General features: G+C 33.3%; 1 long non-coding RNA gene across 1 annotated transcript in view; it reads right to left on the bottom strand.

The window, feature by feature from the left end:
• Positions 1 to 12,618, bottom strand: part of LOC141552868 (uncharacterized) — a 58,320-nt gene extending 45,702 nt beyond the window's left edge. The window contains exons 1-2 of the long non-coding RNA XR_012485252.1: positions 12,533 to 12,618; positions 2,161 to 2,271 (exon numbers count right to left, since the gene is read on the bottom strand). This is a non-coding gene — a long non-coding RNA (uncharacterized LOC141552868). The remainder of the gene's footprint in view (positions 1 to 2,160; positions 2,272 to 12,532) is intronic.
• Positions 12,619 to 14,674: the final 2,056 nt, after the last annotated feature.

Below are 14,674 nucleotides of genomic sequence, written 5' to 3'. Positions count from 1 at the left end.
TGACATCCAATGAATCTTATGAAAATGTGAATCCTGGTCAGTAACTTTCACTGTATCAACTCACATAATTCTTCTTCTCACATATTCCACTCCTCCTACATTTTGGAGAGAAAAAGCTAAGGTTTGAAAAGCTTGTTTGAGATCACCAAACTAGCCCAAGATGCAAATCCTCATCTCCTGACGACAAATCCAGTGCTATTTCCATCAATAAAAATATTGTGATATTTATTATATTATAAATGATCTTTTATAATGATCTAATTTACAAGTATCTAAATTATAATTTATATGACTTATTTGATATTTAAGAAATATAAAAAAGTTTAATAATAAACAATTTGAAGTTAAGCTTATTCATGAAGTTGTCATTGATTGGAAAAATTGGGATATTATATATATTATATATGTGTGTGTATGTGTATGTGTGTAGTTCGTTACTATATAAATAATATATACATATACTTCAGTAAGGACATGATATTTTATTATTGCATCTCAAATAATGCAAATAGTCAGCTTCCCAGTGACTTAAGAGATAATAGAGTTCAAGAGTGTAGGACTTTTGGGATATCTAATTATGGCCAAGAAAGTTAAATGGCTTGTATAAGGTCACATAAGTGGTGTCAAAGACAGGATTTGAATCCAGTCTTCAACTTCAAAGCTATTACTATAAATTCAGTTAATGTCTTCAAACAAATGGAGATTCATGACAAATAAATCATTATACAGCTAGTAAAAATTAGAGGAAGAATCTGAACACAAGTCTTCTTGATTCTAAGCCCAAAATCTATCTCCAAGTGATTACTCTGCCTATCATTTAAAAATATATCATATGGGAGGCAGCTAGGTGGCACAGTGGATAGAGCACCAGCCTTCAATTCAGGAGGACCTACGTTCAAATCTGGTCTCAGATACTTAACACTTCCTAGCTGTGTGACCCTGGGCAAGTCACTTAACCCCAGCCTCAAAAAATAAATAAATAATATATCATATGTGAAAAGCTAGGTCCTAATTAGTGTAAATAATGAGTCTCATGATATATTTAAATTTTTACTGTTTCAAGTCATAATTATGTTAATATAATCATTGGATCTAGCCTGATGGAAATAGCATAAATTTGTGACTAATTCAGGAGGGATTCACTATTTACTCTAATTGGGATATAGCTATTTTTATTAGTGTTATTCATGAAAAAAAAAATTGTACTAGAGACTGCACAGTGCTAGACACTAGAGGAGGTATAAGAAAGAATAAGACACAGCTCCTACCTTCAAGGAGGGTGCATCTAGTATAACATATATATATATATATATATATATATATATATATATATATATATATATATATATATATATATATATACGAAATTATAATACAAATTAGAGAATTGTAAATAAATATTTGTTATGGAAGAAGGAAGTAAAAGTTTATTGGAAAAAGTAGGATTCAAGGTTGGCTTTCAATGATGTGACAGTTATAAATGGATGATGATGGATTAAGAAGAGGGCATACTGGGGACAAGCTAATGATGTGAACCAGGACTGAGATGTCAGAAAACAAAGGATATATTCAGAGAAGTTTGAATAGTATTATGTAATAATAATAACTAACACTTTGCTCAACAACAATTGTGTGAAGGATATAGGATAAATATTATTCCCTTTTTATAGATGAGGGAATTATGTGACCAAAACTGAGGATACAGGTGTATCAAGTGAGTGGGTCAGAGGTGACTACAGGAAAAAATATCTGGCAACCAAAAAGAGTAGTGTTTGACAAAAGCGACATGATGGAATTGGCCTGCTTGAAAGATTACTTTGGCTTTGACAAGAGGCACTGATTGATGGCAAAAAATAGGCTAAAGCAGTAATCTATGACAGTTAACCATAGTCCTAGCCAAAAGGACCATTTACATGTTGACTTTCATTTCTCCTGCTTTCTGATTCCCAGTAAAGAGCAGAAAGTAAGCAATTACTTGTACTTCTTTTTTTTATTTAAAGAAATCACTCAAGCCAAACAAGATAATATTTTTCACTTCCTCCTCCCGAACAAACTTAATCCTGCATTGTGACAATGAAAAGCTTGCTTTAAATTTTTAATTGTTTTATAAATAATCCAGCTGAAGCTGATATTAATGAATATTAATCCTAGGTTACCTACTTTTATCGGCATAGCACCAAGATTTTTCCACCCATGCTTTTGGGTAATTATTAGATTTCAACCTGGAGGAACTTTAGCTTCAATCTCAAAACAGTCTCTGCAGAATAAGCCCTACAGGAAGATTAAAAAAAACTGCATTAATGAAAGAGAAAAGAAATTTGGAGAGAAATATCCTACCCAGGAAGAGCCAGGAATCAAATAATTAAAATGTGAGAGTTTTTTTTAAATGTAAGCACTGATGATAAGAAAGTAAATGAAACTTATCCTCTCTCCATATTTAATTAGCCCACTAGAAAATCTATTAAGATTGAAAGACTGTCTAGAACTAAATGGGGAATGTTGAGGATAAAGTCATCTTTCCATTATAAAACTCTATTTAGGTGCTACACAAATGCCACATTCCTAAATTAGAGCAGAATGTATAGAATGTATCTTTCTCTCAGTAAGGAAGACTATGAAAGCCAGCCTGAGCACCTGGGACAGAATATTATTTATTGGTGGCCAGAAACATTACTAATTCATCTTAGGAAAGATCAGTAGCAGCAGCATTGAAAGTAATGGATGAATGATTAATCACCTGTATACAGAGCACTTTTCATTGATGGGAAGGTATTCCGGGAGTTGGAATGGGAATGGAGGGCTGTGGGGTGGAGAGCCAATATTTAAGTCTGTCTGTTAGATCCCATCAGCAGAATAGTTTTCTTTGAACAACACTTTAATCAAATCAGGTTGATCTTGAGTTCACGAAAATGTTTCTTTTTCAAACCACTGGAGTTTTATAGGGTTTTCTACCCCCATTTTACTGGAGCCTTGTAAATCTTGTGAAATACTGGAATGTCTAGACTATAAAATTTTGCCATTTAAACATGTTCTCTGTGGTGACGTCTCAACCTGATTCAAGAATGGTTTTGCAGAGGTTTATGGGGAAGTCCCCCCACTCTGGATATATCCCACCATACCTGCCTTAAAAGGAACCTTTTCAGTTGCCTAGGATTCAATGTATCATAATGGACAGTTAGTTGGAATTTTTCCAATGATTAGCACCAGGCATTAAACTAGCATATCCTATTCTATTTCTTTCTAAGCTATTCTCTTTCTAAGGGAGGAGATGAACTGTCTGTGGGCAAAACTGACTACCAGATTCAATACTAATTAGAATTTTTAAACTGATGATGAGCCATAGTTCTGGCAAGAAATCTGCTGTTGGTTTAAGGTGAAATTTACTCTAATGGCAGACTAGTTTGTATTCATTGATGAAATTATATTCATTGGAATGTAAACTCCTAGAGAACAAGGATTTTCTGCTTTCATTTGTATATATATACATGGCAAACAATAAGCACTTAATAAATAATTGTTGACCTGTGAACTATAGGCAGCTAGGCAGTACAATGGATATAGCTCTAGATTTGGAATCAGGAAGACTGTAGGACCGTTGCCAGCATTATATCCTATTACTGAACACAGTCTCAGATATTTCCTTCAGTGCTCTTTAATTCTTTTAATATTTTTGTTAACATATGATTTCTCTGTCATTTAAACTCCTTGAATGCAAGTAGGAAAGGAAGTATTATAGTAAGCAGCTAGATATTGCAGTGCATAGAGGGTCAGGAAAGGCTGAGTTTGAATTCTGCCTCAAACATTTATTATCCTTGTTTGGACAAATCACTTAATCTCTTTTGTCCTCAGTTTCCTCATCTATAAAATGGGATTATTGTGAGGATCAACTGTGAAAGCATACAGGAAATTCTGTCTAAAATACACCTGACTGTGAATCATACCCAGTGATGTCAGCATTATGATTTCTGGTGCTGTGTAAAGAAATGTTTTATGATAATTTCATTCATTCAGTGGAGAACCTACTCTTTTATTATAAATATGAGAGTTTTAATTTTGCTTAACTTCTATCCTATATTGTCTTCATTAGATTTTTGAATCCCTGTGTTAAGACTACCAAAAGCAGATTCTGCTCCCAGCTCTGTCACTCTTCTGCAATAAAAGTAGTTAATAACAATTCACATTTATAGGGCTCCTATATTCAGTCTTGACCTGGGATTTCATTGGTTTAAAAATTTACCTCCTAATATAGATTGGTGACTAGTTTGCAAAGTTGACTAGATGCAAAGTTATTCATTGAAAGCTTAAGTGGCTTGCCTATAATCATATGGTCAGTAAGGGTCAAAAGTAAGACTTTAAACCTATTCTGACTCTCTAGTCATTACATTATGGTGTGTAATACATTGAGGTTTACAAAATGTTTTCCTTTCAAAACTTTGAGATTGGTTATATAAGTAGTAATATTCTCATTTCATAGGTGAGGAAGGAAATTGAAAGTCACAGAGGTAAGTAATTTAACTAGTCTTTGCACTCAGACCTTATTGCTTCAAATTCAGTATTTTTCCACAATGCCTTTCAAAGATAAATGAAAGATGATAGACAGATAGACAGAAATATAGATTCTGTGTGTGTATGTTTGTATATGTGTGTGTGTGTGTGTGTGTGTGTATACAGAACCTGAAGCAGAATTAGATAGTACCTGTGGTAGGATCATATAAAATCTGGCTAAGTTCATAAAATAAAAAATCATCCCAACTGCTGTCTTAGCATCCTTATTATTAATAGCTTAAGGCTGTGATGTATGTTTTTTAAAGTATTAGCTGGAAAAAATTTGAAGAAAAAAAACAAATAAAATGAAATAAATTTAAAGAAAAGTATTAGCTGGGAATGAATGAGTAGGTATCATTTCCTAGTAGAATTAGAGAAAATTCCTCCACAATCCTATGAGAAATACCTTACATCTAGTAAAAGAAAAATATTTTCTTGCAAAGCAATGTATTTTTAGCAATGATCAGTAAAACAAAGAAAGCATACATATAAATTGTGCTAATTATACAAGACTGCATGGGATAGTTAAAATATTGTATGATATATTCAGTATCTAAAGAGATCCCAATGGGCTGGAATAATGAACTGAATCTAACAAGATTGACAACTAATGGTATTAAATAAAGTCCTGCATTTGTAATTAGGTGAAGGTCAAGAGAGGATGAAATCTTGTTTTGAAAGAATAGTAGAGATGAACAAATCATAGTAAGGAAAAAGATGAGGAGGCAAGGAAACAAGAGTATAGACTTGGAAAGGAAACATGATATATATATATATATATATATATATATATATATATATATATATATATATATATATATATATATATATATATATGCACACTTAGGAAGGAAGTCATTAATTATTTGAATAGACTGTTAGAACTCTCTTTTTTATAAGGTATATTAATGACAAACTCTTTCTTCAAAATGGAGAAAATGATGAAGGCATTTGCTTTTATGGATCTAAGATCCTGAAGTAGAAAAGAAGGGAAGAGTCCATTCCATCTAAGAATTTGTAATAGAAAAGACCAATATAAATAGACCAAAATAAATATTTAATTACAAGAAAGTAGATTTCAAAAAGATTCAGAGAAAATACATAGGCTACTATGGTCTAACATGATTTAAGGGAACTCAACTTAGCAGGGATTAAAAATTTTAGAGAAGAGAAAATGTTTCAATAAGGAATAAAAAAAGAGAAAATATCTAAAGTGAATGGTGTGGAAACATGGGGGACTTGATTAACAAGTTTTAAGAAGTATATGGAAGATTTTAAAAAAAGAACATCACAGCACTATTTAAAAAATTAATTTGGAGCAATAAAATTCTAAATATGTTGCTGCTAGTGATAAATGTAAAAGACAAGTTAATTTTTGGTTTGTATTTTTAGCTATATTTCCAGGGATGGCTAGGATGATGAAATGATCAAACATTAAGAGATATTTTTAAAGCTTTTAATACAACTCCTTGTACACAACAAGTATTATATAAATGCTTCTTCTCTCCCCCTCCCTTTGGTGCATAGTACTTGTAAAATCTAGACATACAAAAAAAAAAAAAAAAAAAAAAAAAAAGACATAGTCCTTGTCATCAAGGAGCTCAAATGTACTATAGTGAGAAAGCAAGACTCATTCTATTTCTGTTTTCATTGCCAATGAGAATAATCTTTGGATTAGAAAAGAAAGAATGAAAATGGCTAATAGAAAGTTAAAACCCAAGAGCATTATCATAAGAGAGAACTTAGCTGCATAGTCAACAAACCCAAGACAGAAATGGTAAGGAATTACTGACTCACTCTCAGCAATCTTTGGAAAATAATCAATCATCACTATTTAGATCATGGGGGACAGGAAACATGGCACAATTATGAAGAAATACCATGATCTTTTTTAAATGTAGGCGAAGAGGAGTTGGCAAACTAACATGTAAGCCTGACTGATTACTGATTCCTGAAATAGTAGAATATATTTTTTTAAATTATTACACATTGATTAAAAAAAAAAGGAAATGGTGTAAACAAAGATGAAGCATATGTTCATCAAGAATAAGTGATGTCACATTCCCTTTGTTAATTAGGATCCTAGACCTATAGATTAGGAGAATGCTACAGATTTAGTTTATCTAGATTTTAGGCAGTTTTTTTGCAAAAATCACTGTGTCTTTTCTTGGGAGAAAGACAAAGAGTTGGGAGCTAGTGAAACAACTAGATAAATCCAAAACTGAGTAAATGGCTAGATCCCAGACTAATGATTTTAGATCAACTTGGAAGGGAGTCTCTAGTACCAATAGAGTTATCGTATTAAGGCTACACACAATTCAACATTTTATCAGAGACTTGGATAAAGAGATATTTATCTTATCATATCTGAAGATGATACAAAGCTGGAAAGATGACACAAAGCTGGGTGACACGTTTGTTGGTTAATCTTTTCATTTCTACTTCTATAACATCTTTTGCATTTAACTGCTTCTCTCTACTTACATAGCGACTACTCTAGTTCAGGCCCTTGTCATTTCTTGCCAGGACTATTAAAATATCTTTCTAATTGATCTTGTCACTTCAAATCTCTCTCCTTGCCAATCCATCCATTCAGTGCCAGAGGGATTTTTCTTAAGCACAAATCTCATCATGTCACCTCCTTACTCAATAAATGTAAGTGACTCTATTGCCTATAGAAACAGATATGAATTCCTCTTTTGGCATTTAAAGCTCCCTACCACCTGGCCCAAATCTACCTTTCCAGTCTTATTAATTTTTTTTCCTTCCCACACTCCATAATCTATCCAAATTAATACTTTTACTACTTCTCATATAACACTTTATTATCCATTTTTGTTGCTAAATCAACATTTCTATCTCCACAACATCTCCAAACATCTGCTTATTCCCACTCACACAATCACCATTCAGGCACAGAGTTTCTTCAGCACCTACATGGATTACTTCAATGGTGTTCTAATTGGTGTCCTTAATTTAAGTTGCCCCCTACTCTAATCCATTCTCCACTCATCTGCCAAACTAATATGATTATGTCAGCCTCCTAGATTACAGTGGCTCATTACCTCTAGGAACAAATATGAAATTCTCTGTCACTTAAACCCTGTCCCAACCTAAATGCTTTCCAGACTTTTATGCTTTACTCTCTTCTATATATTCTATGACATAGCAACACTATATCTCACTATTCTCAAACATTACATTCCATCTCTCAACTTCTTTCCTTTACACTGATCATCTCTCATACATGAAATGGACTACCTCTTCACTTTTGTCTGTTACTTCCCTGGCTTCCTTTGAGACTCAGTTTGATTTCTACCTTCTAAAGTGGGCTTTTCAAGGTTTTCCCCAACCCCTCAAATTCTAGTACCTTTCTACTGATAATAATTTTATTTACATTGTATTTATCTTATATTTGCATAATTTTTGCTTGTTGTTTCTCCATTAGAATGGAAGTCTGACAAGGATAAAAATAAATTTGTTATTGTTTTTGTTTCTGTTTTTTTTAACTTTTCTTTGTATCTCCAGTACTTAGCATAGTACCTGGCACGTAAAAAGAACTTAATAAATACCTCCTGAATGATTGTCTGTGTCATAGTTGTCCCCCATTCTGCAACATGTTTCTCCTTCAGCTCACAGTTCAGAATTCCTTCAAGGCTTATATGAATGGACACTTTCCATATGAAGCCTTTTCTGATGCTAACACACACACACACACACACACACGCATGCATGCAAACATGCATGCACTACCTACCAATCAACTTCTATCTTCCCTTCTCTCATTATACTTATTTATGTACATATTATTTCTCCCCTTTGTTAGATTTTAATATCTTCCAGGGCAAGAACTATCTAACTTTTGCTTTTATAACTTCAACACCTAACTATGCCTAGTCAGGATACCAGAATTTACTAAATATCTACCAATTCATTGATGATTGACATTAAAAATCTAAAAATATCTTGACAAGCTAAAGAATATTGAGTTGAACTTAATAAGACACAAATGTCTCATATAGATTCAAAAAATCAGCTTTACAAGATGTGGTAAGAGTGGTTTGATAATAGTTTATCTGAAAAAAATCTCAATATTAGTCAGCAGTATAATATGGAAGCCAAAAATGCTAAGTGAACCAAAGCTGCATTAAGAAAGGTATTGAGTCCAAGCCAAGGAAGATGATTATCCAAAAATGTTCTGCCCTGGTCAGACCACATCTATATAATTGGATTCAGGTCTGGAAATCATGTTGAAGAAGGACATTAAGAAGCTGGAAAGTATCCAAATTCAGTTGACCAGAATGATGAAGGTCTGTGGATCTATGTCATATGATGACTAGTTAAAGGAACTGGACATGTTTAGCCTGAAGAAGACTGGATGGAGATATGATAGCTGTGTTCAAATATTTTAATGGCAATCAAATGGTGGAGAAATTAGACTTTTTTTTCTACTTAGTCCTAGAGGACAGAACAAGAACCAATGGGCAGAAGTTAACAAGGAAAAAAAAAGTTTTATAACAGGAAAAACAACCTTTTTGTTTCCAAAAAAAAAATCTACTTTTATTACCAACTAAAAGTGTAATTTACTGCTTTGGGACTACCATCATTGGAAGCCTTTATCAAAAGATGGATAGGTATGTTGTTGAGGGGATTCTTATTCAGCTATGAATCATATTAGATAGCCATTTCAATTCTAATTCTATTTGTACCACCCTCTACTTCTCCAGTCTTCTCCCATATTACTCTTTTTCACAAACAATATTCTAGAAAAATTATAATACTCAATTCCCCTCCTCCAATAATTCCAATGCTATCTCTTCTTCTATCTTTCCATGTTTATATCATATTTCTTTACTAGACAGGAAGCTCCCTGAGGCCATTTAAACAGTATGTATCTCTCAGAACCATACATAGTACTCTGTACATTCATACAATAAAGTCAATTACAAGGCTAATGTGAAAGCAATTCATGAATAGCTCACTTCACATGAACTAAGTGCAATCTTGAAAAATATTCAATATAAATATAAGTTCATTTGGCCACCAAGAGAGTATTTGAATTTGACTCATTTCTAACTTATCAGAAATCTTCAGATTCCCTGAAAGCATCAGGCTTTTATTATGTTTATTAGAAGCCATGTAAAGATTAATAATGGTAGCTAGTAATTACATAGTGAGTTAAGGTTTGCACAGCACTTGACAAACAGTATTTCATTTTATCCTTATAACTCTGGGAGATAAATGCTAATTTTGTTCCCATTTTTAGGTAACATTTTAAAAAGATAGAGTTAAAATGACTTGTATAAGGTCACACACCTAGTAAGTATCCAAGGTCAAATTGGAACTTAGGTGATCCTGACTCGAGTCCCTGCATTACCCAACTGCCTAATTTAAACCAGTTCACAAGAGTATATTTGTTATCAATATCCAAATGAGTGCTTTTTTCTTCTTCTTTATACTATCTCTTCAAAAGCTCAGTCATACAGTCCTAGAATCAAGTAATCAAGTCACTGTCTCCCATATTGCTATCACATATACTAGGACTGGTTCAATGGCAGATGTTCTCTTTCTATCTATGTCTTGCACTCCCTTCACTAAACAGCTCCTACTGTCTATCAGCACAGGCAGACAAGGCAGTCTTCTTGGCTCCTGCAGTCAAGATAATAAGGAGTATAATAATTGTTTCCTTTCAAGTATTTGAAGTGGTATTATGGAGAAAAAAGATTAGACTTGTTCTGTTTGGGTCCAGAGGGCAGAATTAGTAACAATGGAAGGAAGTTGAAGAGAAGCAGTTTTGGCTCAATATAATGAAAAACTTCCTCCCAGTTAAACATATCCAAAATACGAGTTGACTACTTCAGAAGTTAATAAGTCCTCCATATCAGAGGCCTTCCCACAGAATCTACACATCTCCTTCCTGGGCATGATATAGTTGATGGAAGTCCTGGGCAAGTATGGGTTTGAATAGATAATCTCTGATGTGCTTTCCACATAGACGGTGGGATTCTGTGGCTTGTTTTTAGTGAATCTATGTTGGCTACCAGGCTGAGGCTGCCTAAACCAAAACAATGGAACCAGTATTCCAGGACCCCAATTACATGATGCACGTCTTACTGATTCAGATCTGGTTCCTGTCTCACTTCCCCTTTCAGTCAGAATCAAGGAAGTTTTCTTGTGAGTGTGCTCTGATGCTCTCTGGTTGAAAGGATTGACCTTGATCACTATCATTAGACTGCTAAAAGTGCTCACTATTTATAGAAGCAGAGATAAACAAAGACTAGAAATGACAGTTCCCCGATTATCAATACAATGCTCTTTTTACTACTCCCAATGTCTCATATTTCCACATGCAGAATTTACTCAATGATATAAAACTTCTAGCACACATACACCCAATATTGACAATACAGCAAGAAAAAAAATTTAACACACACAAAAAAATGGTTTTACAGAAGTCTGCTTTTGTGTATCTGATAGTATTGACAGTCAATTAGCAACAATTTATTATGTGTTATGCTAGCCTCTGGGGATACAAAGAAATTTAAAAATAGCACCTGCCCTCAAGGAGCTCATATTGTTTAAATTAAAACAAAAAATAATTCCAGTAATGGGGGGGAGTGGGAAAGACTCTAGACAATACTGTACTACCACATTTTTTCAAAGCAATCAGCTAAAGGACACTTGGAAATCAAATGAGCAATTTTTCTTCCAGCCATTTTCCAAGCCATCAATGGATCATAACAGAGTTGTTTTGATTAAAGGATCAAAATTTTTGGAACTGGAAATGACTTTCAAGATCATCTCCTATGCCTTCATTTAACAGATGAGGTAATTTGGGCTTAAAGAGTCTAACTAACCCCACCCAAGATCAACAAGTAAATAAATAGCAGAGCTATGACATAAATCTAGGTACTCTGCTTCCAAGCTTGGTGATCTTTCTACCCTTTTTCAAGCTCCAGTCATGAAGACTAAAACAAAGAAATAACTGCATTTATCAATATGATCAATTATCCAGCATTTAACCTACTAAAAGAGCTTATCTATTCCTTCAGTTAATATTTATTAAGCTATTTCTGAGTGCCAGGTATCATTCTAGTTGTACATGGGTAAATAAATACAAAGTACATACAAAGCAATTGGGGTGAGTCAAGGGAAGGATGGAGCACTAACAGCTTGGGAGGATCAAAACTCATTTTCATGTAGGAGATAGCACTTGAACTGAATATTGTCATTCCAAGGGTAAGAAATGAAGAGGAAACCTGCTCCCAGAGATAAGCCATAATAGAGGGCCCCTAAGCAGAGGAAAATATCAGAAGATAAAAATTGTTAGTTCCAAGAGAGGAAAAAGAACAAAGCACTGGAAATCTCTCAAGTTGTGTTGATTCTTGAAAAGGCAAGACTATTGCTCTGTGCATATAGCTGCATTTTAGGAGATGTCCTATGCAGTCACAGCCATGCAATTGGGGTTCTGTAATGCCTTTTTATATATTCAGCCTTAGGAAAATTGAATGAACCAATTTTATATGCTGTATGAGATGTCCCTATTATAACTGGACAAAGCCTCAATCTATAGGAACTAATAAAATGGATCAAGTAGTCAAATGATAGTGATCAGGGTCAATCCTTCCATCCAGTAAGCATCAAAGCACACCCACAATAAAACTTCATTGATTCTGACTGAAAGGGGAGGTGGGGCAGGAACCAGTTCTGAATTAATACGTACAAATTGTTAAATACTTTTGAAGAAATTCAATTTGATTATTTTCAAGTACAGACTAGATGGAAATAAGAGGTTAAAAGACAGGAATGATATGTCTGAGGCATCAACAATCCTTACATTTAGGCAATCCAAATTCCTAAAATTTACTGTACTTAAAAAAAAAAAAAAAAAGAAAGTATTTTCTACAAAAAAATCAAAGATATCTGTCCTTAAGATGGACATTTTGAAACAAGTAATGTAAAATACCACTATACCAGAGATACCTACTTTTTTTTCTCTTTTTCATTATAAAAGTCAATTGGTGCTACCTAGGTGAAGGTACTTTTCTGAAAAATTTCTTGTTGCTCTTCTTTACTTATCATACTACCAAAGTATTTTTAAAAAGACATTCGAGAATTGTCAATGCTGAATACTATGATTCTGTATTTGCCTAGCAACCTTTTGTACTGTAATTAGAAGCCATGAATGGATTTATCCATCCAAAGAGATTTGAAATCAGACTCTTAGAGCTGAAAGACATATAAAAGATTATCTAATTCAACCTCCTCATTTTGTAAATGAGAAAAATCAAGGCTCAGAGAAAATTAATTTTCCTGATATCACCCAACTAGACTCAAAATCAAAACAAGCTCAATTCTTAATGGACAATTCCCATACACGTTCCATTCTGTTGGAGTCTTCAGTAGAGATAATTTTCAATTTGCAGCTCCACTTATAAATTAATAAATAATAAATTTGGCTTGAGTCAGTCTCATTATTCTAGGAAGAACTGATCTTGAGACAATTTGAGTCTGGATTTTCAGAACTGAGGCCAAACACTGCACTCAAACTGACTCCATCAAGGTGTAGCACCTTTTACTACCAACCAAATCAGTCTTCACTGTATATAGGGGCTAAGTGCCCAATTTAATTAGTGAATAAGTAAATTAATTAATACCCATAGCCAGTGTGATTTATATCTGCTTATACTTTAATAATTATAATAAGAAGAAACTACAGTAATGAAAAGAAATCTATTATCTCCTGTATACTTTCTATCTTGCTTCTAGGACTTTCTTGAAAAGATGCTTTAAAAGGAGTTTTTAATGAATTATCAACATGTTTTATGCCTTACAGTTACAGGACAGCTTTTGAACACATAAATAAGTCAAATTAAAAATATTGTAAATTGATCTCAATAAAGTTGCTTTATGGACAAAAACAGTTTAAGTCCAAATGAACATTTTTCCTTCTTTGATTTTCTCCCAAATTAAGCAATGTTCATTAACTTTTGCAAGACTGAGTTGTGGCACATCAAGGAAGTTGGCATTCCAGATAGACATTCCATGCCACAGCATATGAGTGGTCTCTTGTGACTTAAATGATGATGAATATGATGAGTTAAGTTGAGTAAAAACTCAAGTTACTGTGGGATTTTTAGAACCACACACACATTTTAGTTTAATCAATAAAAAGAAATAGAAGAGACCCCCTAAGCCATTTAGTCACAGAATCATAGAAAGTAAGAATTGAAAGGTTCTTCAGTGACCATTTTGGACATACCTGAAAAACAGAGGTGAATTTCCTGACAGATTGTATTCCTTGTCTTTAAATAGACAAAATTCCAACCAGGTAATAGAGACCTAATTACAAAATAGCAAGTAATATAATTATTAAATACAGCATAGAAGCTGGAGAATGTTAACAATCCATACAGTATTTATTTTATTTTTCTTTGATAACAATCAAAACTCTAGGACATGGCATCAGGCTCTTAGATTCATTTATTATATTTATGGCCCTTATACAAAAAAAATGCCTAACTTTTAGTAGATGCTAAATGTTTGTTGACAAGTTTAGAAGAAAATTAGGAATTATCTAATTCACCCCCTCATTATTCAAAGGAGGAAACTGAGGCCAAGGAAAATGAAAGGACTTGTCTAATGTCAAGTTAAAAAGTGGAAAAAGTGGAATTTGAGCTCAGCTTCTCTGACTCTAAATCAGGCCTTCTTTCTCAAAATCATGCTACCTTAGAGATCACATAAAATTTAGTTTTATCATCTATAAAATGGATAAAATAATTATATTAGCTATAGAACCTACCAAATAAGGTTTTTAGAATCAAATGAAATAAATGTATAATAATGGTTTTACAAACTTTAAAATATTGGGTTTTTGTTCTTGTTTTTCTGAGACAATTGGGGTTAAGTGAGTTGCCCAAGATCACACAGCTAGGAAATATTAAGTGTCTGGGGCCAGATTTGAACTCAGGTCCTCCTGACTTCAGACTGGTGCTCTATTCACTGTGCCACCTAGCTGCCCCTTATATATTTATAATTGAAAATTTTAATCTAGTCCAAAACCTTTACAAATAAAAAGTTTGTGACCCAGTAGTGATATTACTGGGTCAATGCAAAATGTAATAACTTT

The sequence above is a fragment of the Sminthopsis crassicaudata genome, chromosome 1 (genome assembly GCF_048593235.1).
Source record: "Sminthopsis crassicaudata isolate SCR6 chromosome 1, ASM4859323v1, whole genome shotgun sequence".
Lineage (NCBI taxonomy): Eukaryota > Metazoa > Chordata > Mammalia > Dasyuromorphia > Dasyuridae > Sminthopsis > Sminthopsis crassicaudata.
Note: the sequence above shows the minus strand (reverse complement) of the source record. Positions and strands in the feature narration are given on the sequence as shown.